The sequence below is a fragment of the Saimiri boliviensis genome, chromosome 15 (genome assembly GCF_048565385.1).
Source record: "Saimiri boliviensis isolate mSaiBol1 chromosome 15, mSaiBol1.pri, whole genome shotgun sequence".
NCBI classification, from domain to species: Eukaryota; Metazoa; Chordata; class Mammalia; order Primates; family Cebidae; genus Saimiri; species Saimiri boliviensis.
In genome coordinates, this window is record NC_133463.1 from 4,567,351 (window position 1) to 4,594,455 (window position 27,105).

Below are 27,105 nucleotides of genomic sequence, written 5' to 3' on the forward strand. Positions count from 1 at the left end.
CCAATGAGCCTTTTCACACTGCAGAAAGCGAGCCCATCAAGAGTCCTCAGCTCAGCTCTGCTCAGTTAGAACCAAACGTGAGCTGAAGACAGAGAATTTTGTGTGACATCTACGTTTTGTTTCCCCTAATTTAATTGTTACGATTTTGCATGGAACGAAACAGACTACATGCTAGATTCCACACATAGCTGCAGAAGCTTTATGTTTCCCATTTCAATGACATTTGTAGAAATCCTAAACTGAGATGTTTAGTCAGATTTTTTCCAGACCTTTTTGTTTTCATCTAAAAATGATACAATAAAGCATGACTTGATAAAAATACTTACCTTAACACGCTTTTACAATTTTAAAATAAATAAACCTAAAAAATAAAGAGTGGCTGAGATAAAATAGATACTTCATGTTTTTGAATAGGCAAAAGTTTTGTGGGGAAAAACAAACTCATAGAAGAAAGAAGAGTGAAGATAGATTGATAATGTTCCATAATATGTATTCTTTCAGCATCTTTTCCAGCTACTGTCATTTTGCCCCTCATACACACACACCAGCTACAATAACCAGGTAATAATCTTGACTAACAGTGAGAAGAAGAGATGATTAGTTACTAACATCTGCAAATATTCCCTCTTTTCAGAATACAAATTTTCTACTTTTGTATCGACTCATGTGTGTAAAACAGATAATTTCTTTGGAAAGTGTTTTTTTTTTTTTTTTTTTTTACATTTCATCAACAAATTATAACACACTCTATAGAATGTTCTGCTGGAGTTCACAAATTGAAGGCAGATGTCTTATTGTGTGTTCAGTGATGTAAGTCCACACACCCACGCAAGTTCACAGACACAAGGATGGGTAAGATTATGCTTTGGTTTGATATATGGCATTTTTTTTTTGGTAATTTCTTCTTTTCTAATCCTTGTTAATAGTGACTGTGCCAAAGGGAAAAACAACTCTGCCATTGTTGATGGGAAAAAAGGAGCATATTTTGCCTAATTGGTATTTGTATATTTTAATTTCTTTTTTGGCTAGAAGTGACAAAATCCCAGCTCAAAGTGGCTTAATCCAAATAAACAACTAAACAATATATATATATATATATATATATATATATGAAAGAGAATTAGTGGCTCATGCAGTAGTAGATTACAGTAGGTATAACTTGATTAAAGTGTTCAAACGTTATCCATATTCCTCAGTGCTATCTTCATTCCAAAGTATGGTTTGCCTACTTGATAACGTTTGCCTCTTTAAAGAGAACCTTTTCACTTTCTCTCCCTCACTCCTATCTTCTATGTTTCTTTCTCTGTCTGCCTCTCTGCTCTCCCCCTCTCTTCTCTATCTCTTTCTCTGTCTTACACACCTCCTGAGCAGTTACAGGCCTGCAGTGTTTCCTCTCCAAATCCAGGTCGCTTCCTCAATAGTTTCAGTAGATGTACTCAGATTGACCAAGGGAATATTACATATTGGACTGGATCTCAAAGTAGGGTAGGCTCTACAAAACCACATTGATTGAGGGATAACCCTTAAATGACCATCATAGAGCCGTTTTCAGCAGAAGGGAGAGTCTACGTTAAAGAATAGAAAAGAACAACACCTGTCCTCCTTGATACTAGTGAAGAATCTCCCCAAGGTTTCTACATCACGGAATTTATGTACTGTTGATGGAATACTCAACAAAAGTGGGCTGTTTGGCTTGTTGTTTCTCTAAAAGCTTTTTTTTTTTTTCTTAAGTAAAGAACATCTTAAGATGGAATGTTTGACTTTCAATGTCATTAATACATCAAAGCTTTGTGGGTGTCCTTTTCCTGTATTATTAACAAATGCATAATATGAAAAGGACTCACACATATGGATTAAGAAACCACTGGAGATGAAAGCATTATTCTTCCTGAATAGTTATTTTTTCTATGTTTGGTGATTTTTTCCAGTAGTTTTAAATGATAGTTTCTTATTTAACACGTGGCACGCCTGTTCCAGCTTAGCTAGACTATTTACCTTTTATTTTCCTGGTCTGGTTTTAATCTTAAAGAAGCAAAACTCCGGAAAGCAGATTAATCTACTTGTATACATTTTACACCACTTATTACAGATAATACAATCAATAATACAATAGAGCACATTTAGAGTCAAAGTAAGTCAAGTTAACGGTAGTTTGTCTAATTCATTAATTTTGCAAATCGACTAATTCATTTTTCTCTTCAAACACATCATTTTCTCTACTTAAGAATTCTTTTAAGCAATTAGAAAAAAATAAAATTTGCCTATTATCTGCCTAATTTACTTTTATTTTCCATGTTGTGTTTTTAATTTCCAAGAAGTCTCTTTGAAGTTGGAGCTAGAAGTTTCTGTATAAAGTTTTCATAGAGCATGATAAATGAATTTGGGGGAATGTAACCCTACACTTTGGTTTCCATTTGTAGTATTATTTTCTCACATTCTACATGTTGTTCATGATTATTAGAATCCTGTTTTAGGGCATCTCATTTCATTCTAACAGCAGGGCTAGGAAACTGACTCTTTCACTCCTGTTTTACAAATGAGGTGCAGAAAAGTTAAATGCTTCTCTATTAGATTAAGTCAAAATTGAGATTTAGGATCAACATTTAATACTTTTCTATTTATAAGTGGTTCAGGAAGAAAGACTGCCTCTCTTCGTATAATATCTATTACAGTCTTGACTTGCTTCAGATTGCAGTAAATGGACAACAAACAAACAAACAAATAAAAAAAACAACAGCTGAATTTCACTGACTTTTAGTTTGACTAAGTAACTGGAGGCATTTAGATTCTCAAGAATCCTGAATGGTTCCTGTATTATCTTGATATTAATCTTATGCAGAAAGGCTTTTGGAGAGCATAATCACATGTTGAAAGTCATATTTTACAAGCTTCAGTGAGCCGTGGTGGACCAGGGTTGATTTTGTTGCAGCATTCAGATTTGAGGTAAATGAGAGCTGGACCTGATGGGGTGAATGTCAGAAATGAGTCTATTAAAACTAAGTGACTAGGTGTTAGTGATGCCACTATCAAATAAAACAAGAGTCAAGAGGAGGCCAAATGCGATAATGTTTTTAGGTGCTAGGTAAATGCTCACATGTTCTGTAAGTGTGAAATACTCTCCTTGGGAAGGAAAGATGTGACATGTGGCATGGAACATGTCAAATGGATAATGAGAGGGCATAACAGCCAAATGCTGGTGAAGGACTCATTACTTTTAGAAAGAGGGTAAAACCTGACCTATCCAACTAAGAGTCACCAAAGTAGGGATTACTGCTGAAGCTATGAAAACATATTAGCTATTTGAGAGAATGAAAGAAAAACAAGTGTTTACAGACATAAATAACTTTCAAAAGTAAAAAACAAATAAGAGGAAAGAAGGTAATAACAGTATGCAGAAAGTGCAGGGGAAAGGTATGAAGGAAAATGCATAGAGTTCTAAGAAACATACCATGGTTAATAGTGTTGATACTGCACAGAGGTGAAAGGCATGAGTGTTTGAGGTGCCTTTTTGTTTGCTTAAAAGCAGATCATGGAGCATCTTGGAGAGAACCATTTCTGAAATATCATTGACATAATCGTTGGACTGTCAGACCTTCAGGATCAAATCAAGGATAGATAGTAGAAAGACCACATTCATTCTAGGAAGAAGATAGTGATCGGTAGGGATTTTGTGAAAAAGAAAAAGCACTGCAGAATTATTGCTGACAATCTGTGTTGTCCCCTTTATCACTTCCGGTTTACAGCCTGCTTTAGAATTAGGTGATGCTGCATTTCTGGGAATGTGAGTATTTTGTTGCATTAGATCAGATCAGGTCTGTCTGTGGTGACGAAGGACTAGTGATTGGAATTACAAATGAGAATACAGTCAACCAAAAAGATCCACACACTACTTGGGAAGACATCTGGTTAAAATTTTCTTTTATCCACCTAATTATATATTCACTTTTAAGTGATCACGTAAAATATACATATAAAATAGTCAATAGTTACTCAAGTTTGTTTGAGCCACTGAAAATTGACTTTTCTCCACTTTTAACTTGTAAAGTAGTGTTGACTTTTCTTGAAAGGCTGACATTCATCTCAGGTAATGGTGTCCTCCTTTTAATATGTTATCCTATTATATCCTCTTCTATGTGATTAGTCCTCTTTGCCTTTCATCTTGTGTAAATTTTTTATATTTTTCTAAAAGAAATTTTGAAGCATCAAGAATGCATACAAAGGGTCGGCAGACCCCTCTATACTTTGTTAATGGACTTTATATCTCACTGCGACTCAGGGACCTGGAATATTCAATGGCTCTGTCTGTTTCATCAGAACAACTAGAATTTTCTGAGTTCAGGCAAACAAAAGTTTGTTTTTGTCTAATACTCAAATTTCTCTCTCAATTACTCAGATTCTCCAGATAATTGCTTGGCTCTTACCTTGGTACTAGAGGAGTAAATTATCTACTTTCTGGAGGCCAATTAAGTTTTCTAAACTGCTAGTGGGCCTTTTAGCAAATTACCTTTTCAGTGCACTAAAAGGCTCCCCAGTAACCCAAAGTAATTAATGTACCACCAAACAGTGGGCAATTTATTCTGTCACCACTGATGGGGGCAGACAGTTTAAAGCATTAATAGGAGCATGTACATTGAGTCACAGTGAAGTATAGAGTCACTGAGCCTCTGTGAAGCCAACCCGTAGAGGGTGAGGAGGTGTTTATCACTGTGGAGAAGGGAGGAGGGGCACAAGAGATGCTCCCTATCCTTATAAGCTGCAGATAATGCTGTCAGCCATTATCTGGATGGAATTCCTATGTCATCATCTGTATACTTGGCAATAATAGGCAAGTTAACAACCCATAGTAGTGGAGAATTACCTGGTTATAGATTTTTTTAAAAGCACTCTTTGTGAAGTAATCAACTCCTTTATTTTTTCATGTGCTGACCATTGCTATTTTTATCCTGGTTGTGTTTGTGAAATGGGATAATTTGTTTCTGTCAACTAAGAAAAAGTCAATGACTTGGATGTAAATGAACCTGCTACATGTAACTGTTTTTGGTTATATCATTTCTCCTGTCTCTCCGTAAACATACTGGTGACTGTAGTGCTTCATGTCTACTTTGTTAATTACCATTATTTGCTGTTGTGGGTCATATTCCACCTGGAATATCTGGAAATTCAACTGAAAGAGTTTTTTAAGGCCCCCTTTTTTTAGGTCTCATGAATCATATTTCAAGCAATATATGCATACCACTACATACCATTCTACTAAATAAGTCACAGATATCCTTCCTTGTTCTTAGAGGATATTATCAAAAACATGGACACATGCCAAAGATTTCCTTGTCATGCTTATAAATGGAGGAAATTGTCTGGAGAGCTAAACAATTCTACCAGGTATAATTCAAAGTTGTTGGGATTTTTTTAAAAAATAAAATTTCTTTAAATCTTACCCAATCTTTATTCCTCTGAAACATTTTTGGGAGGGGGAAATATGACTGAAATAGGCAAAATAGTAGAATAATCAAGTAAATGAAACCTAGAAATTATTTATATTATTTTTATAAGCATATAAAGCCTTCAATAGGCTATTTTCTTCTGAGAAGAATTAACAAAACTCCAAATGAAATACAGTCTTTTCCTTCAATGTGTACTTCCAGCAAATTTGCATAAGAGCCTCACTTCAGTGTACTTAGCTGAGACAAATTACTGAGCCTTTTCAAGTTTATCAGGGATACATATTCAGACATTGAGTCCTAGGAGGAAGATGGCACTCAAATAGATGAAAGTTTTGAGCATTAATCTCAGACTATATTATAACTGTTCCTAATAAACATGGAATTTAAACAACTGGAAAAAGTCCAATAAGAAGGAAAAAAAAAGGTTTGGCATCTGATGAGTTACTTAGCATATCTTTTTGTAAAGAATAAAAGCTCTCTGGCTTCCAACAAAGAGTTTGTGAGCTGTATGGCAGTGTTTTGAACAACGAGATCATTTATAAATGCTGTCTTTATTTGGGAAATAATTACTGAATGCAGCTGCAGGTTTTAATGACTTTTAATAAAGTATGTTATAAAGTGAATTAGCAATAAATGTCTAACAGATGGTACTGAATCAAGACATTAAAGAACATCATTAGATCTATATCTTGGATTGTTAAAGCAATAAATGTGTTCTTGTTAATACCCGTGGTTTTTAAATTTTCTTGGATAGTTGAAGGAAATTTCAAGGCAGGTTAATTTTTAATGAATAGGATTAATCTATCAATTAGCCCTGCTAGCCCAGTAAAATTTCATATATGCAACTGATAAGAGTATCAAAGCTAAAAACTCTTAAATTCCAGCGATATATAGAATTATAAAGTTCACAGATAGTATGTGAACATACCGTGTTTCAGCCACTTTGATTATTCAGACTTTCATTTAAAAGGTATATATACTTTATAGAGGAAAAGAAAGTTTGTAAGAAAAATCTGTGTTTAACACTTGCTTTGCTGGCATCACCAAATTAAGTTTCAAAGTCAGGTGATCAGAATGCCAATGATCAGGGGCAAATACAGATGATAACTCACACTTCCTGTTTCTACAAGAATTCCTGGGCCACCTCAGTATGCAGAGTGATACAGGATAAATTTGTTTAAAAACCAAGTTTAGTTACCAGCCTCCAGAGGGGAGCAGAGCCAGACTGCCATAGCAATGTGATGTCATCACAAGCTGGCGCTGGAAATATACTCACAGATGATCAGCTTAGGCAACTGACCCTCAGAACATCTACACTTTGTTTCAAGCTTCAAAGTTAGTTCATGAGTGAGTTGAGACATTAATTATGTTTTATTTTATGATAATAATCCAAAAAGGATAAAGGAAAATTGAATAATGTTTAATGGATGTCTCTGTATGGAACCATAGTCCAGGGCAACCTAGGATGTTGAGAAACAAGAAAAAAGGCACGTTGTTAAGTCTTGGTTGCCTTCTCAAAGGATATTTAATTATGGTTAAATTTTCTTCATAGATACAGCTATCCGCCAGGTATAGTGGCTAACGCCTGTAATCCCAACACTCAGAAAGCCTGAGGCAAGAGGATTGTTTGGGATTGTTTGAGGCCAGGAGTTTGACATGATCCTGGACCATAAAGTGAGACCCCATCTCTACAAAAAGTAAAATAATTATCTGGTCGTGGTGATATGTGCCTGTTGTATCAGCTACTCAGGAGGCTGAGGTAGGAGAATTGCTTGAGCTCAGGAGTTCGAGGCTGCAGTGAGCCATAATCACACTATTGCATTCCAGTCTGAGGAACAAAACCAAGACCTGTCTCAAAAAAATAAATAAATAAAATAAACAAATTATAGATGCGGCTATGCACAGCTGTGTTATATTTAAACAATTACTTTTCTTTTTAACTTTTTATTTTAAACTAATTATAAACTCAAAGAAAGTTCAGACATAATTTCTCATAAAACCTTCATCCAACTTCCCTAATGATAACTTCTTACATGGCTAGAGTACAATACGCAAACCAGGAATTGATATCATACAGTATTACCAAATACTCTATAGCCTTATTTAGATTTCACCAGTTTTTCATCTCTCTCTCTCTTTCTCTCTCTCTCTCTCTCTCTCTCTCTGTGTGTGTGTGTGTGTGTGTGTGTAGTTCTGTGTAGCTTATTTCATATGTAGATTTGTATAACCACCCTCACAGTCAAGATATGAAAGTGTTTTATCACCACGAATAAACTTCCTTTGTCTATCTGGTATAGTGTGATTCACACCCAGCTACCCTGGAAACCACGAATCTGCTCTCTATCTCTATAATTTTGTCATTCTGAGAATGTTACATAAATGGAGTCATATGGTATGTAGCATTTGAGATCAGGTTTTTTCACTCAGAGTAAACTATCCAAGTTGTTGCATGTGCCAGGAGTTTATTCATTTTAATTGCTAAATAGTATTTTGTGGTATTCCAACTTTTCTAGTCTGTTTGCTCATTTAGTGATCAAAGGCCACTTAGGTTGCTTTCTGCTTGGACTACTGTGAATAAAGGTGCTATGAACATTCATGTATACGTAATTTGTTATGCAATAATAGATAACTGGAATATCTCCCTATGAGAATGCTTGATCACTTAATAGGACATATTAACAATATATTTTGAGAAGGTAGGTAGGCAAGGTACTAGAGAATGAAGGATTTGAACCAGTCATACTAAGTATTAAACTGGCTTTCATAGATGGATGGGTTTTTTTTACTGGTTACATTTGCTCTATTAGTTTCTGATATAATACTGGAAAACAATAATAAGTTTCTAGGAATTAATGCGAAATTTAAACAAATCAATAAGCTCCCAAGAAGTACTGATTTTCTAAGAAGAGGGTTTAGGTAATGCCATATTTACTTGACTTTATAGTGACCCATATATTCTATAATAAAAAATAAATAAATGGGTTTGGAAAATGTAAAAAAATCTACACACATTATATACAAATATAATTTTTTTGCAATTTATATTTTTCAGAAGTTCACAAATACATTTATAAAAACTGGAGCATATATTGTGCTGTAAAGAAAACTATTCTGAACTTCAAATGATTAAATTTCAAAGACCAAGATGTCTTCTTAATATAGTTTAATTAAACATAAATTAATTAAAAATAATTAGAGTTTTTCAACAAATGAAGCCAAAACAACTGAACATTCACACGCAAAAGAAAGAGTCTAGACATAGACCTTAACAGTCTTCACAGAAAATAACTTACAGTGAACCATTCCCCCAAAGTAAAATTTAAAACCACCAAACTCCTTGAAGATGTCATGAAAGAAAATATAGATGACCTTTGGTATGGCAATGACTTTTTAGATATAACAACAAAGGCATAATCCTTGAAGGAAATAATTGATAAGCTAAATTCATTAAAATGAAAAAGTCTCCTTTGTGAAAGATAATGTCAAGAGAATGAGAAGACAAGCTATGGAATTGGAGACAATTCTTGCAAAGGATATATCTGATAAAAGACTATGATCCAAAATATACAAAGACCAAATAAAGCCCAATAATAAGAAAACAAACAAACAAAAAGACAATTAAAAATAGGTAAAAGTCCTTAACAAACACCTCACCAAATAAGATATTCAGGTCACAAATAAGCATATGAAAAAATATTCAACATTTTATGTCATGAATAAATTGCAGATGAAAACAACAGTGAGGTGCCATTGCAAAACAAAAAAAATAGGAAATTAGAGTGGCCAAAATCTGAAACACTGACAATATAAAATGGTGACAAGAATGTGGAGAAACAGAAAGTTACTCATTGCTGGTGGAAACGCAAAATGGTAGAGCCACGTGGGAATACAGTTTGGGACTGGTTTTATAAGACTAAATATACTCTTAGCATACAATCTAGCAATCACACTTTTTGTTATTTACTCAAATTATTTGAAAACTTATGTCCAGCAAAACTGGTCCAGGAATATTTATAGCAACTTTATTCATAATGCCTAGTTTGGAAGTAATCAAAATGTTCTGCAGTAGATGAATGAATACATAAACTCTGTTACTTCCAGGCAAGGGAATACTATTTGGTGCTAAGAAAGTGAGTTACTAAGCCATGTAAAGACATGGAATACAGGTTAAATATATGTTAATATTAACTTATGTAAGAAATTGAGAATATATGTTAAATATTAAGTTACTTAAATATATGGTAGTAAGTGAAAGAAGCTAACCTGGGAAGACTATATAGCATATGATTCTGACTATATAGGATTCTGGAAAAGGCAGAATTATGGAGACAGTAAAAATATAATAATAATAATAATAAATTATCGATTGCCAGAAGTTAGGGGGAGGGGGGATAAGTAGGCAAAGCATAGAGGATTTTTATGACAATAAAACTAAAACTAATCCACATGACACTTAATTGTGGACAAAAGTCATTATACATTTTTCCAAACCCACAGAATATACAGCACCTTAGAGAGAACCCTAATGCAAATGATGGATTTCTTTGGGTGAAGATGTGTGTCCTCATGGAGGTTGTTTTTTTTTTTTTTTTTGAGATGGAGTCTAGCTCTGTCCCCAGACTGGAGTGCAGTGGCATGATCTCCACTCACTGCAACCTCCGCCTTCCAGGTTCAAGTGATTCTCCAGCCTCCACCTCCTGGGTAATTGGGATTACACAGGTGCTCCCCACCACGCTTGGCTAATTTTTGTATTTTCAGTAGAGTCAGGGTTTCGCCATGTTGGCCAAGCTGCTCTCGAACTCCTGACCTTATGTGATCCACCTGCCTTGACCTACCAAAGTGTTGGGATTACAAGTGTGAGCCAAAGCATCCGGTTGGAGGTTCTTAGACTGTATCAAATGTACTACTCTGCTGGGGTGCAACAAGTTGTTGATAGTGGGCTAGGTTGTGAATGTGGCAAGACTAGAGCTATACAGGAACTCTCTGCATATTTTGCTCAGTTTTGCTGTGAACCTAACCTGCCCTAAAAAATAGTCCATTAAATTTTTTTGAAATTAGAAAATTTTTATATTTGTGAAATTAAGAAATGTTTTTCCCCAATGCAAGAATAAAATAATATTTTTAAAATCAGAAAATATTTTAAATGAAACAATAATCAAATGTTACACATATGAATTTTTAGGACATGGATAATTTATAAATGATTCTCTAGCCTTAAATATATTTTTGAAAAGAAACAAAGAATGAAGATGACTAAATTAAGCATCCCTGTCAAAAATTTTAAAGAAATCTAAAAATAATTACAATGGAATTGAAAGAGAGGCTATAATTAATATAAGAATGTAATTAATGGAAACAAATGCAAACATAGCATAGGAAAATAAACAAAGAAAAGGCTGACTTCTCAATAGATTTATATATGATAAAACTATGGTACCACATCAAGACAAAGGGAGGACTTAATTAATAAAGAAAATAAAATTGAGGTACGATTTATTTAAAAGTAAATAGTATATTGTGAATGACTTCCCATCAATATTTGAGAAATTTTATTTGCAACTTATAAATTCCTAGAAAAATAGAATTCATTGGAGAAGAAAGGATGAAAGCAATGAGTATGTGATTCATTCCTCCTCTGAGGACATGATAAAGGCTGGTGACTCATTCTCATCTCTTCCTAAATATGCAGTCACTGGCCTCCTGCTGAATGGTACTTGCTAGGCAGAGACGGAGAGCCCACATCTGTGGAGTGCTTAGGCTGGCCATTCCTGATTTAGGATTGCTTATGGGCTCCCTGAAGAATGCTGTGGGAGCTATGCAACTTTCTGGGCTGTGAAATGGAGGTGTTTTGTGAAGTAATCCGTGCGTTCCACTCTGGGACCTCCTCTGAGAGCCTGTGAGTAAGGCAGGAAGGATGCACTTGGGGGGCTGTACCTCTCCCCTCCCAGCCTATGCCTGTAGGTGACACATGTCAGCATCTTTATCAGGGAAGCCTGACACTGGGTGAGATCCTGAATCATGGATTTCTGGTTGAGCAACTCAGCCCTTTGTTTTAGTCTATTTTATGAAATATTTCATCAAGAGTCAGAAAACCAAAAAAAAAAAAAAAAAAAAAGAAAGAAAGAAAAAAGTAAACTAACAAAACAAAACCCAAAAGCCTTATGGAATTAAAGTATTTAAATTGTTAGGTAAATAAACTACAAGTCCAGATTGCTTCAAAAACAATTTATACTAGTCAAGAAAAAAATTATCCTAGAGAGTAGAAAAAAAAGAAGGCTCCCATGATAAGTTATTAAAATTTTGAATTTAAAACATGACAAGAGATCGTATGAGAAAGACAATACATAAAATAGCAAACCACATTCAGGGATAGTAAAACATAAATCATTATTTGTGCCTTTTTAAAATTTGTATCAGTGAGGCAAGAATATTCTATTCGAAAAGTAATAAAGCAATTAGCACTATTAATAGATTGTGAGAATCACCCTATAACCTTAACATATAGGTTTTTATTAACTAATTAAAAATTATTCAAATTCCTGATAACATCTAGTAATCTAGCAGTCCAGAAATAAAAGAGGACTTTCTTAATCTGATGGATATGTGTGTATAGCATATGTAAATATTATATATGTGTTTGTGCATATATATGTGTTATAGAAACCATCATTCTTAATTTATATATGTTGGAAATTTTCTATTTGAAACCAGGAATAAAGTAAGAACACCAGTAAAACCACTTCCTTTCCACTTTGCATTGAACATCTCTTCCACCACAGTAAGCACATTCAGGGCCACAACTGACAAAGACTTTAATGATTAGAAAGGAATACAAAGACACCTGCCATACTTCCCAGTATTTGCACACAATGATGCTCCCATAATTTATAAATAAGATATTAGTAAGAACACTAGAAAAATACCGCATGCAATATGAACATTAAAAAATAAATTTTATGATTAGATACTGGCAATATATATATTAACATATCTATAGCAAATGATACATGCAAAAATATACACCATTTACTATCACATAACAATCAAGAATGATCAAAAAGTAAGCCTATCTAAAGCATTAAGAAAAAGAGACATTTCAAAGGCAAAAGCTATTAAAAGGCTTGGCAATACCCTTCCCAAAACCACCCAAATGTCGCATAAAGAAAAGGTGTTCAACCTTACAGATTCTCATGGTAATGCAAATTAAAGCCATAAAACCATATAGACAAAACTTACTCAATGTAGCAAACTCAGAAAGATACAGAGCAATGCAAACCCTCATATTGCAGGTGGCAGAGTACCATTTACAGTGTGGTGGAACAACAGTTTGGCCTTATTTATTAAAATTGAATATTAGCATGTCCTATAAACTGGGCACTGTACCCTGAAGAAACTTTGCACATGTACACCTAAATACATGTAAGATTTGTAGCAGCATAGTTCATAAACATGGAATCATAGACACTATACACTATTAGAGGGAAGGAGGGGGACACAGATGGAAAAATTACCTATTTGGTACAAAGCTCACCATCTGGGTGATGGGATTCCATACACCAAACCTCAGCATCACACAATATGTCCATGCAGCAAACCTGCACATGTACCCCTAAATCTAAAATAAAAGTTGAAATATTTTTAAAAAGCGAAATTAACTTAGATGTAAATGAACAAACTAACAACAACAAAAAAGCGAAAGTAACCTAGAAGTTTATAAACAAACTAACAAACAAAATCGACAGTGGTATGTGTTCACGCACTAGAATTCCATCAGCAATGGAAATGAGAGGAGGATTCTGCTTGAGCCATGTGAACGAAACGTCCCAATCACAATACTGAGTGAACACAGCAAGATACAAAAGGAAACGAACTCATCATGATTCCATTCAAATGAAGTTTCAAAACTGGCTCAACTTTTTTTTTTTTTTAAGTTCAACAATTTTATTTTAAAAATCTATGTCACAGAAACTCAGAAAAACTAAGAACCCAGAAGCGCAAGAGATGACATTTTTAATATTTTCACTCTGGTATTCAGTCACTAGCATGACTTAGCTATTTTCCTCCTGGCAGGGTCTCTTCAGCCAGTACTGATTGACTTCTTATTTTGCCCTTCAGATGAATGTTCTGTACCTCATGGTTTCTACTTGTAGCTTTTCTTGATTCCTCATGGCTCTGAATTTATCTTAACATAGAGTGAATCGGCAACCAACAGAATGGGAAAAAATTTTTGCAGCCTACCCATCTGACAAGGGGCTGATATCCAGAATTTACAAAGAACTAAAGCAGATCTACAAGAAAAAAACAAACAAGCCCATTCAAAAATGGGCAAAGGATATGAACAGACACTTTACAAAAGAAGACATACAGGAGGCCAACAAACATATGAAAAAATGCTCATCATCACTGGTCATCAGAGAAATGCAAATATTAATAGCTTTCTTTAGGTATCGTTTTAGCTTTTGTTCTTATCATTTGAAGCTGCCTTCTCGGGCTGGGTTCCGTGGCTCATACCTGTAATCCTAGCACTTTGGGAGGCCGAGGCAGGTGAATTACCTGAGGTCAGGAATTAGTAGACCAGCCTGGCAAACACGGTGAAACCCCATCTCTACCAAAAATACAAGGTTTAAAATTAGCCAGGTGTGGTAGCAGCTGCCTGCAATCCCAACTACTAGGGAGCCTAAGGCAGGAGAATTGCTTGAAGCTGGGAGGCAGAGGGGGTTGCAGTGGACCAAGATCATGCCACTGCACTTTAGCTTGAGTGATGGAATGAGACCCTGTCTCAAAAAAAAAAAAAAAAAAAAAAAAAAAAAAAACAAACCTGTATTCTCTCCTTTTGCTAACTCAAATTTTAAAGAGTAAGAGAGGCTGGGTGCAGTGGCTCATGCCTGTAATCCCAGCACTTTGGGAGGCGAGGGCAGTGGGATCACCTGAGGTCAGGAGTAGGAGACTAGCTTGGCCAATATGGTGAAACCCCATCTCTACTAAAAATACAAAAATTATCTTAGTGTGGTGGTGTGAGCCTACAATCCCAGCTACTGGGAAAGCTGAGGCAGGAGAATTGCTTGAACCCAGGAAGTGAAGGTTGCAACGAGCCAAGATCCTGCCATTGCACTCCAGGCTGGGTGACAAGAGCAAAACGCCATCTCAATATAAATAAACAAACAAACAAATAAATAAATAGACCGGACTCGGTGGCTCACGCTTGTAATCCTAGCACTTTGGGAGGCTGAGGTGGGCAGATCACCAAGTCAGGAGATCGAGACCATCCTGGCCAACATGATGTTTTTAAATGTATAGACATCGAGTAGCATTGTGGTTAGCATGAGGTGGCTTCTGGCTGAGTGAGGGGGGTTATGACATTCTGGGGATATTCCCTATCTTGATTTTGACAGTCATTAGTAGTTACTAGCTTTAAACACATAAAAGTGTATATATATATAATTGTGTGCACTTAAATTTTTATAATTAAAGGAAAAAAGTTATATAATCGAAGCATCAAAACAGGACAGAAAGTCCTCTGCTCACCCTTCCCCATTTCATGAAGCTTCAAATCCGTTTTGTGGAAGACAGCTCACTGAAACAGGTCAGCTTTACCTCAACCACTGGAGCTCACTGTTTTCTGTTTTAGTTCCTATCACATTTCCTAAAACATAGTACGTGCTCAAACACATTTGCTGAGTGAGTGAAGGTCTAACATTTTAAAGAAAATTAATAATTTTTGCTCTGTTCTTTAATCCTAATGCAATTCTGTTTACTTTTCTATTAACTTTTTATTTGAAAAATGCCAATCTTAGAAAAAAGTTGAAACAGCCACACAGTGAACACATGTAAAACCTTCACCTAGATTTATTAATATTAAGTAATATTGAATATTATTATTGAATAATGAATATCTTTCATTATTGATGTTCAGTGTTGTATTGTTACACATGGTTTCTATCCATCTCAAATTAGTCTTCATTTATTTATTTATTTATTTTGAAACAGTCTTGCTCTGTCACCAGGCAACCAGATTGGAGTGCAGTGGCGCAATTTTGGCTCACTGCAACATCCAGGTTCAAGCAAAATTCTCCTGTATCAGCCTCCTGAGTAGCTGGGACTACAGGTGTGCACTACCATGCCCAGCTAATTTTTGTATTTTTTAGTGGAGGTGGGGTTTCACCATGTTGGCCAGGATGGTCTTGATCTCTTGACCTCGTGATCCACCCCCCTTGGCCTTCCAAAGTGCTGGGATTACAGGCAAAAGCCACCATGCCCAGACTATGGTATTGTTTTTTTTAAAGTCAGAACTTATTTAATGACAATTTATTTGATCCCCATTGTTTTTAATAAATAAATTGAGATATAATTCCCATAACATAATAATTACCCTTTTAAAGTATATAATTTAGTGGTTTTTAGTCTACTTACACATGTGTGCAACCATCACCACTATTTAATTTCAGAATGTTTTCATTATCTCCAAAAGAAACTAAACCATTAACAGTCATTCCTCATTCTCCTTTCCTCTCAGCCCTTGGAAAACACTACTGTGTTTTCTATCTCTATGAACTTCCCTATTTTGGACATTTCGTATAAATGGAGTCATAAAATCTGTGGTCTTATATGACTAACTTCTTTACCTTGGTATAATGCTGCCAAGGTTCATCCATATTGTGGCATTCCTGTGTGCTTCATGCTTTTTCACAGATGCATAATATTCCATTGTATGGTTTTACTGCATTGTATTTATCCATTTATCACTTAGTGAACATCTTGATGTTCCCATTGTTTTTATTATTACGACTCAGGCTGCTATTAACATTCATGTGCAAGTGTATATATGAACATATGTTTTCAATTTACTTGGATATACATCTAGGGGTGCAATTGCTGGGTCATATGGACTAATATCATGAGGAATCACAAACTGTTTTCCAAAACTGTTGCACGTTCCCACCAACAACGCATGAATTATCCCCATTCTCATCGATGCTTGTTAGTGTCTGTCTGTTTTTAAATAGCCCTCCTACTCCATGTGAAGGGATAACTCATTCTAGTTTAAGTTTGCATGTAATTAGCATTTTTATGATGCTTACGATTTTGGTGTCATAGCTAAGAAACTATTTCTTAATTTAAGATCTCAAGATTCATTCCTAAATTTTCTTCCGGGAATTTAATAGTTTTAGTTTTTACATTTTGATCTTTGGTTCCTTTTGAGTAAACTTTTGTACATGTCATGTTGTAGAGGCCAACTGTATTTATTTATCTGGTTAGTTAGCTATTTTTGCTGTGGATTTCCAGTTGTCCTGGCACCATTTGTTTAAGAAGCTTTTCTTTTCTCATTGGATGATCTTTGCACATTATTGGAAATCAGTTGGCTAATACATGTAAGAGGTTTTTTTGTTTTTTGTTTTTTTTTTTTTTTTGAAGTCTCAATTTCATTCCACTGACGTTGATGTCCAGTCTCATCCCAGTGCTTTATTATTGTACCTTTGTACTAAATTTTGAAAGAGGTGGATGTAGGCCCATTCACTTTTACTCAACCTGTTTGATGCTCATTAATTCATGTGATGCATATTTATTGGTAACCTCCAGGACTCAGTTGTGGAGGTTTGGCAGGGATATCACTACACATTTATGGTCTCTGCTTAGGTTAGGAATTATGTGGGAAAGGGAAAGGGCATAAATGTGAAAACATAAATAAACCTAAAATTTATATCCATGAGGTTTACTTCTGTCTCTCAACAAATTCATAACAGAAATTAAGTATGCTGAGAAAGAAAAGTGAATAATCTGTGAGATGAGGGTGTGGAAGTAAGTCTCTTACCTAGTTAGTGTATCTAGGCTGCTATGCAAAACATAAACCTAAATTTAATTTGACTGGGTTATTCTCCAGTCTATCAGGTACACCTTACTTAAATTAATACCTTCCCTGGTTACGTATCCCTTTCCTTGAAACAAACATCTTTCCTGGAAGTGATCACCTCTCCTGGTCATATATTCACATATATTATATAGTTTCTATCTATCTATCTATCTATCTATCTATCTATCTATCTATCTATCTATCTATCATCCTACCTACCTCTCTACCTATCTATGCATCATATTGTTTCTGTCATATTATCATGTAGACATTTCTTTGAGGGAAAACATGGGATAATGGTATTTTCAAATTAGGCAATTCATGAAGATATGAGCCAATTTTCAATTCATTATAAAATGACTGATCCAAGGAGAAAATGCTATGATACAGATTAACATGAGAGTGGAAGAGACTTCAGAGAGAAGGTGGAACTAAATTATTCACTGAAAATCATACCCTTGAAGAGTATGTGTTTAATGATAGAGCTTGTTTTGGAAAGGAAAATAATTGCAAAATAAATATAGTAATTGCCATTGTCACAATTATGTTGACAAGTCCTATGAAATTTCATCAGAGATACAGGTGCAAATATAAGTGCAACATGTTTGTGTGTGCATGTGAAAATAGTACCATGTGTGAACAAGTAAATAAGCTGATTTAAAATCTAATTTTCATAAGAAAATATGGGTTTCTTGTTTGAGCTTATCAGCCAAATAGCTCAAACAGGATAGGATCAGATGAGTAATCTGGAGAAAAATAAAATGTTGAAACAAAGGAATTGTTTCTCTTTGAATCGTAAGGGGGAAATGTTAAACGTATTTCTAAAAGAAATTATTATTTATCTTCATGAGAAAGCATGATAAATCAATACCAATACTGATTTAGCACCAGTAATTTTCAATCATCCTGTACGGTTGAAGAAGTCACAAATGTGTTGTCTAGCTCATTGGTTAATAAAACTGCCCAAGCAGTTGTGGGAAGCATTTGAAAGCACGGATTGAAGATCGTTTTCCAGACTTGCTAAATTTTAATCTTATCTGTGGAATGACACAGCAGCCAAGCAGAAGTGTGCGTGCGTGCATGCATGGGCGTGTGTGTGTAAGCTCTTCTGAAAGTTCTGATGACATCTTCCAAGAAGAAATGTTTGGAGAACAGCCTACTCTGATGAGGAATTTGAGTCTTGTCTTAAGGAACTCCCAGACTATTTCACTCACACAGGGTCTCCAGAACCATTAATAATTCCTCTTCTTCTTCTCCTCCTCCTCCTCCTCCCCCCCTCCCCCCTCCCCCTCCCCTCCCCTCCCCCTCCCCCTCCTCCTCCTCCTCCCCTCTCCCTCCTCCTCCCCCCTCCCCCTCCCCCCTCCTCCTCCTCCTCCCCCTCCCCCTCCCCCCTCCTCCCCCTCCTCCTCCTCCTCTTCCTCCTCCTCCTCCTCCTCCTCCTTCTTCTTTTTCTCCTTCACTGTTAAACACAGGCCTTCAGTGACTGCAGAAATGCTTAGGAAGAATTTTACAAATGGGAAATGCTGGGTCACTGGAAAAAGTGGCTTCAAGTGAGGAAGGAGACATAAGACCAAAAAAAAAAAAAATCATGCACCCCAGGTGACTCTATCCACATGCACACTGGCTCCCATCTTCCTCGCCCTGGTTAAGACAGAACAGGAGAATTCAAACAAAGGTTCACAGAACCCAACTGAGGTATCCTCAGCCAGGGCATCTCTCCTGTGCTCTTGGCACAGTCCTTTGTCACCAGCCTGCAGCTCTGGCCCAGTGTTGGAAGCCAGATTTCCCCAAACCTTGGCAACTGCAAAACCCAACACTGCAATTCACCTGATAGCCTGGCAGATGTATTCACTTACAGACTTTTACATTTGTATTCTATCTTCATTCTCCCTTCATCTTCCCTATTGGACTATGAGGGATGACTTCACCTTTTCTATTTTTTAAATACTCTGCTGCCATATCTGCCATCTTCCCTCTGACATGGATAGCAGTGAACTTTGGTATTTACATTTTAAGGGAACAAATTGATTATGTGAAAGTGAATCCAATTAAAATTAATTAAAGTTGAAACTAAAAAATGTTTATGAACACTGAAAAACTCCTAATTGGAGTAGTTCACAGAGACACTTATTCAGCAATTGTTGAATCTCCAAAATGCAAGGTCATTGCAAACTAGTGGATATAATTTAAAGGGCTTAGTGCAGGCTAAGGACCATTAATGGAGTTGACCAAAATGATGTCAGCTGACTCAATGTCCTTTCAAAAATAAATTTTATAATTGATTTAGATACAAAGAACCGTTTCTTTCTTTTCTTTTTTTCTTTCTCTCTTTCTTTTTTTTTTTTTAAATAAATTTGGCTCCTCCATCTGCCTTGAAATTTCAGTATGCTGAAAGTGTCAAAGTCCCTTTTGCTACAGTTTCCCTGTTTATTAGTATGAGTTTATTTTATGGGGGATCTAAATAGAAACACCTTGCAGTTTTAGAGAATTGTGGTAGAAGTATCTTTCACATGTTTGGTAATTAAAATATAAATTGTCAAATTAGTTCTAGTAAAGTCATAAATATATTGAGTGCTTTTGAGAATGAAAAATATAAACAATGATTTCCTCCAGAAAATTCACTTTGGCACTATTTTTGCTTTCTTACAATATGCTCTGTTTTCTCTAATTTGCAAAAATGTGTCACTATTATGTAAAATTTTTCTTGCCTCTTAGTCATTCCACCTCCTGACTTTTCTTTCTGTACTGAAATGTTCACAGCACCCTTATTGAGTCAAATTTGAAATAACCCAAAAGTCCATCAACTGGCGAATAGCAAACGTATATATCCACACAAGGGAAAAATTCCAAGCAAAAACTTCAATTAACTATTGAAATATTTATTGACATATGCCTCAACGTAGATGAACTTTAAAACAGTTATGCTGACAAAAGAAGCCAGACCAAAAAAGTGTACATATCATATGATTCCAATTACATGAAATTCTAGAAAATACAAGCTAAACTGTAGTGGAAGTGGATCAGGAGCTGCCTGGGACCCGGAGAAGCGGGATTGTCAGGAGAAGGGGATGGCGCAGAGGTGCACGGGGACTTTTGGGGGTGGGCTCAGCATACTGATGGCGACGATGGTTTCAAATTGGACACTTTAATATGTGCATTCCGTTATATGTTAATTATCTTCATAAAGCTGTTACAAAATTAATTTTGACGTTTTATTTGTACTGTTTCCAGGTGGCTCCTAGAACATTAAAAATTTTTTTTTTGTTGTTGTTTATATATTTTTATTTGGAAATGTTTATATCAGTACAAGGAGACAATTTTGGAGACACTAAATGTCATCAGTTATCGTTAGTTTATTATAAAGAGAGATATGGAAATTATTTACATGATGAAAGATTTCAGAACTTCAGTGGAATGGGCAGCTTCACATTGATGCCATTTCAATAGTGACTTATTTCAGTCTACGTACTTTCCAAGAATGTCACCATCTCTAAATAGGAAATAATCCTTGTCATCTAGAACTACTTTGGTGCCTCCATATTCTGGGAGAAGAACTTTATCTCCAACTTTCACGCTGACTGGTTCAATCTCTCCACCCTTTCCTTTAGAACCCGATCCAACAGCGACTCCTGTTGCTTGCAATGCTTTTCCTTGAGATCTTTCTGGAAGCATAATGCCTCCTTTGGTGACAGTTTCAGCAGCACTCCTTTCAACCAATACTCGGTCAAAGAGTGAGAGAGATTTTCTAAACGCCTGTCCTGCCATGACTCCCTCGGCCTCAGACTCGCGCTCCGTGGCGCACCGCGGCAACGGGAGACCCGCGATGTGGTCCTCGCGACACGTGGAAAGGCCACCCAGGGTGCAGGCCCGGCCCCCGCCCTAAAATTCTTTATGTGGCTCACATTACATTTCTAATGGAGAGTACCGATTGAGATCTAACTATGGTTTTTCAGGAAATATGCAGGACAATGAAATACGTTAAACCACCCATCTGGGACCCAGTCAGCTACACTCAAAATGTGGAAAGCATAGGATAAATGTTGAGGAATTTTTCAGCAACTAATGAAAAGGGAAACCAGAAGTGAAAAGAGTCATATGAAAAATACCAATGTGTAGCTTTTCAGACTTTGATGTTGCGTTTCCTTTTAGGGTTATTCAGCTCTTTGGGTGGCAGTGAATTCTCTTCTCTTCTTTCTTGCCTCCTTTCCTGCCTCCCTCCCTTCTTCTTTCGAGTTCCTTTGTGAAATACTCCAATCAGATCCACAAGCTAATATTTTCGGATAGTCATTGACGAGTCTCTCTCTTCTTTTGGATACCCGGTCAGTGATCAGTCTTAAATTCTGCCTTGTCCTTACCTTTGAACCTGCCTCTCCCTTCCCTGGCTACAAAAGTAGCCTCATAATTGGTTCCCTGATTCCTTTCAAATCCATGCCATGCCACCTGTCTTATTTTCTAAAACACAGATTCCGATCATTCCATGTCCTTGACTATTAACCTCCATTGGCTGGCCACAACTGACTGCGTAATTCTTTGACGTAATTTGTAAAGCTATTCTCAAGCTGAGACCACTTGCCTCTAGAATCTCATACATGGTCATTACCCGTGATGTGTTCCCAAATAACAGGATCAGCCCAGTATCTGTGAAGCACTTTGCATGCCTAATCTACATAAGAATCCTAGAAGGTAGATGATGATTATAATACCCCTTATTTTATAGACAAAGGAACATGTATGTGCTTATTAAATTGGATACTCAGGATAAAAATCATGACTACATAGTCAGGATTAAAATGAACTGCAGTACTATATTATTCTTCCAGTGCCAAAGGTGCGTTTGTGGAATGTCTCCTTTCCCTCCCTCTCTTACCACGCCTCTTCCCCATCTTTCTTTCTTTCTCTTTCCTTCTTCCTTCCTTTTTCTCTTTCCTTCTCTTTTTCTTTCTTTTTCTTCTTTCTTTCTTTTCTCTTTCTTTCTTCTTTCTTTCTCCTCCTCCTTCTTATTCTTTTCCTTCCCTCCTTCCTTCCTTTTCTTCCTCTCTCTCTCTCTCTTTCCCTCTCTTTTCTTTCTCTCTCTCTTTCTCCCTCTCCCCCCGTTCTCCCTTTCTCCCATTGTTTCTTGAACTTTATAGCAAGCATTTAATTTTCTCTCTATTAAAATATAAATTCAAACTAGATAACATGTTTTGCCTGTGTTATAAATTTGTACAGATTTTACTGAGTTACAAATCTCGTTCTAGGTGTTGCTCTTTTCCCTCAGCATTATGTTTGTTGAAAATCTCACTGTGTTGTTTATGAGCTTTAGTTCAGAATGTGTAAGTGTTTTGTCGTATTCCACAGTGGTGACCTGTCACATTTTACCCACCAGTCTCCTAGAGATGAATCCTTAGGTTATTTTCAATGACCAGATACTATGCATAGTAATGAAATAAGACTTTTGCATATTTCTCTGATTGACTTACGGGTTTGCTGATTCAAAATATTTTCATAATTTAAATTTTATTTAGTACTGAAGACTTTTTTTCAGAATGGCCATTTGAATTTTTACTTACTGTTTCCATTGGCATGTTAGAACTCTTTAATTTTACCATTCTAATGAGTATAAATTCATATGTTGGCATCTAAATTTGTATCCATATCACTACTAGTGAATGTGAGAATCTCTTTAATTTTCTTTTAACTAGTAGGCTCTCATCTATAGCTTGTCTGTTTATAGTCAGTTGTCAATAAATAGTTTAATTGAATAAGCCCCTTGTCATTGATCACTTACTAGACACACCATAAGTGCTCACTTAATAAAAAGCAATGCACTACACTTTGTTCATTGTCATTGAGTTTTTCTGAAACAGAGTCCCACTGTGTAATCCAGGCTGATCTCGAATTCCAGGGCCCAGACAATCTTTTCTGGCTCAGCTTCCACAATAGCTAGGATTACAGGTTTGGGCCACCATGCCTGGCCTGCTTATTTTGTATGTCAAATTCCTGCTATGTTTTTTTAACCATGGCTGTGTAACAAGGCATAAAATGACCTTTTCAAGCTATTAGTCAATAAGGCTTTTAAAATAACCAGACTGAACAACTTGTTCTCTGTGTATATTCTATGTATGTATGTATGTTTGTATGTATATATGTTTGTACTCTGTGCATATTCTATGTATGTATGTATGTTCTCTGTGTATACTCTATGTATGTATGTATGTTCTCTGTGCATATTCTATGTCTGTATGTATGTAGGTAGGTTTATGTATTCTATTTTAGCAAGGGCCCACCCTCAGTTTCTCTATTCTCCTAGAAGGTACTGGGTTTCAGAAGTTCTAACCATGGGGCTTCTTGGAAAGTCAGCAGCTCCTGGGAGGTCTACGGTCCAGCAGGCTCAGAGAATCTCTTCTCTGTCTTTCATTTAAAAAGAAAAAATGAAGAACAACAAAACTTGTGAAGTAAAATATAAGCAACAGTGAAAAAGCCTCATGATACACAAGAGTAAGATAATACCCTAGAGGATATTTGAAACTCATACAGCATGAGATGACTTCTTGGCCCCTGGGAGTTGACCCCATCAGACTTTGGTCTGTATAATCTGGAGTCTGTGAAATTGGAGGTGCTTGGGTTGAACCAAACCATTATGGAGAAACTGCACACTGAGTCCTTGAGGTGGCAGGAGGGCATAGAGCAAATGCCCTGAAAGACCTGGGAAGCGGCACCACAAGGTAGTCGGCTAGGGTATCATTCACCAAATACATTGAGCAGGGATGTGCAAAAATGCCTCCAAAGACAGAGGAGCCCAGCACCCAGGCACTACTGCAATCACATATCTGAGGAATGGCTGTGCCCACTCTTGGGATGGGTGGCGGTTGGTTAGCTCAGTGAAAAAGTAGATTTTCCTGGGACATACTGTCTCCATGAAAAGGAGAATGGCTAACCCAGTCAAAGGCAGGCATATCTTTATTTCAACCTGCTTTATCCCTTAACTTGATTATATACAATAGGAAATTCATAAAACAAAATCCTTTATTTTGACTCTATTTTTTATGAAGCAGCCTTTCCTAACATTTGGCCTCCTCCCAGGTCTGCTCAAGGAAAGACAGTGTGTTCAACAGACAACATTTCTGTGCAGTCTCCTTCACGTTTTGTAATAACTTACTGAGGACCTAACATGTGCCCAATATTGTGTTACCAACAGAGAACTCAAAAAAGTTATAGCCCTACCCTCACAGAACATGTAGTTAAATGGTAGAGAGATACACTAAATATTAAATAATTTAAACATATAATCATACGTGTGATAATAGAACACACATTCCAAAAACATCATGAGACTGGATGCTACTCCTGTGAATACTTTAGTCTCGGGGTCAGGAATGACTGCTCTGAGGAAATAACCTCTTAGCTGATAATATTCCAAGATTTAAAAACTTTAATTGCTGAAATCAACATACATTTGATGGAGTGATGTTTAAAGCACTGGTGGAACCACCCTTGCCCTTTAGAAATTAGAACATAGATTAGTCTGAATTTATCAACAAAATGCCCCATTGTAGGGTGCATCTGAATGCACCCTCTCTTCTCAGGACAAGCTCTTCAGTCCCATGCCACTCTGCATTCAAGCTCTGACAGTGCATGAGTGGGTGCTTTCACAAAGCGGGGTTTCCCTTTAGCCCTTTCCCTGCTTTCTGTCTAAAAAATATGAATGTACCAACTACAGCCTCTGTGTACTTTCCTTTGAGGAGACTTGACATTGGTCAAGAGATTGAACAGTTCCCTTCTATAAGAACCACCCTCCTCCCAGAGGAAGTTGTCTTTGTAGCACTCAGGACATGCCAAAATGGTCACCTCACTTATAACTAATATTCAGAACCTGATGGCACTTTTTTCTTACCTTTCCTCTGAAATTCATTAAACAAATGTTTATATATTCATGTATAATATATTTGCATCAATTTATATACACACATGCATATATATATATATATATATATATATATATATTTATGCATATTTGAAGTGGCTCTGAAGCTGATCATGGAGGCCTTTGAACCTGTTTCAGGTTCAGGAGGAGGCTGGCCTGCAGCCTGAGTGAGCCCCTCCGGGCTTGGCTGCCTGCCTGCCTTGCTGTCTGGTCGACCTTCCAGCTGGAAGCTTGTATTATGCGCCATTAGCAGATGCCCTGAATTCTGGGATAAGTCTGTTATGGAAGGGTAGGAAGCTTTCTTGATAGAGATTGGATTTGTCATTCTAATCTACGTTAATCTGCCTAAAAGGATAGAAGTGACCTTTTCTCTCTTGCTTTTGCCATTTTGTCTTTGTTTACTTGTTTTTAGATTAATAGACTTTATTAGTATGCAAGACCTACTTGTGAGCATGACACTGGGGTAAAAATTATGAGAAGTGTTTCAGACATATGTTGCTCATATGTTTGACATGAAAAGGTATACAAGCTAGTGGCATAAATGAGAATGTATACAAATGATTAGAGATAAATATATCTCAAAAAGACAACAGGGAGGAAGTGGATGCTAAATACAGACTAAGACGCACCTACAGTTTCAACTGGAACATTAGTACAAAGGAGTAAAGGTAATATTCTAAACCACTCCAGCAAAATCTGATAAGATATTTTCTGAATTGATGTCGTATTTGTCTTAACTGAGATCTACCCAGGACTAGAGACAAGAAAAAATTTACTAAACAAGTATCACAACTTTTATTTGCATTTCCCTTTCCAGCCTACAAAGGTCTTTATAGACAATGCATTTCTTTTTTTTTAAATAAATTTTATTTTTTGAATAGTTTTAATATACAGAAAAATTGCAAATGTAGTGCAGAGAGTTCTCAAATAGCTCATACCAAATTTCTCCTATTATTAACATCTTACACTAGTGCAGCATATTTTCTAAAATTAATAAACCAATATCAATGCCATTTTATTTTTACTACAGTTTCTACTTAAAAGTTTTCTTAGGTTTTATCAACTGTTCTTTTTCTGCTTCAAGATCCCATCCAGAACACCACAGGACATTTTATCCTCACAACTCCTCAGCCTCCTCTTAGCTATGATCATGCCCCAGACTTTCTTTATTTTGTTGACCTTGACAGTTTTGAGGTGTAATCATCACATAGTCTGTGGGATGTCCCCATATTGGGGTTTGTCGAATATTTCAAGTATGACTAGATTGAGTTTATGTGTTTTGAGATGGAAGATCACAGAGGTAAGTCACCGTTTCATCACATCCTGTCCACATGACATGTCACTGTTGATGTTGACCTTGGCCACTTGACTGGGGTAATGTTTGTCTGGTTTCTCCTCTGTAAAGTTTTCCCCTGCACTCCACCCACCTCTATACTGTGCTCTTTGGAAAATCGTCACTATGAGGATTGAGGCTCCATCTCTTGAAGGTTTATTATCTTCAAAAATATTAGCAATTTCTCTTCATAACAGATTTGCCTATTCTCTACCAGATGTTTAAATCTAATCATTTATTGTATCATTAGGAACTCATGGATGTTTATTTTGTAATTTTAGTCATAATACAATACTTTTTTATTTTATTGCTCAACATGTTTCTTTGAAAACCATTCAGTATTTAAATCCACTCTGTTCAAGAGGAAGGTGGGTGTGAAAGGATGGCTTAGAGAAGTGAGGTGATTTGCCAAAGGACACACATCCAGGGATTGCATCCAAATTACGTGACTCAAAGGCTGCATTCCTTGCCTCCAAAAAGGGATCCTTCAATCTAGTGGAGAAATTGACCAATTAAAGAAAGAATTGCAAACTGGGTGCTTGCAGGATAAAGATAAAATTTATGTTCAAGTAACTTATTC

General features: G+C 36.3%; 1 protein-coding gene and 1 pseudogene across 3 annotated transcripts in view; one reads left to right on the plus strand and one right to left on the minus strand.

The window, feature by feature from the left end:
• SNTG1 (syntrophin gamma 1) overlaps positions 1–27,105 on the plus strand; it is a 756,922-nt gene that overhangs the window by 8,183 nt on the left and 721,634 nt on the right. The window lies entirely within an intron of this gene.
• LOC101050833 (10 kDa heat shock protein, mitochondrial pseudogene) lies at positions 20,638–21,070 on the minus strand (annotated as a pseudogene).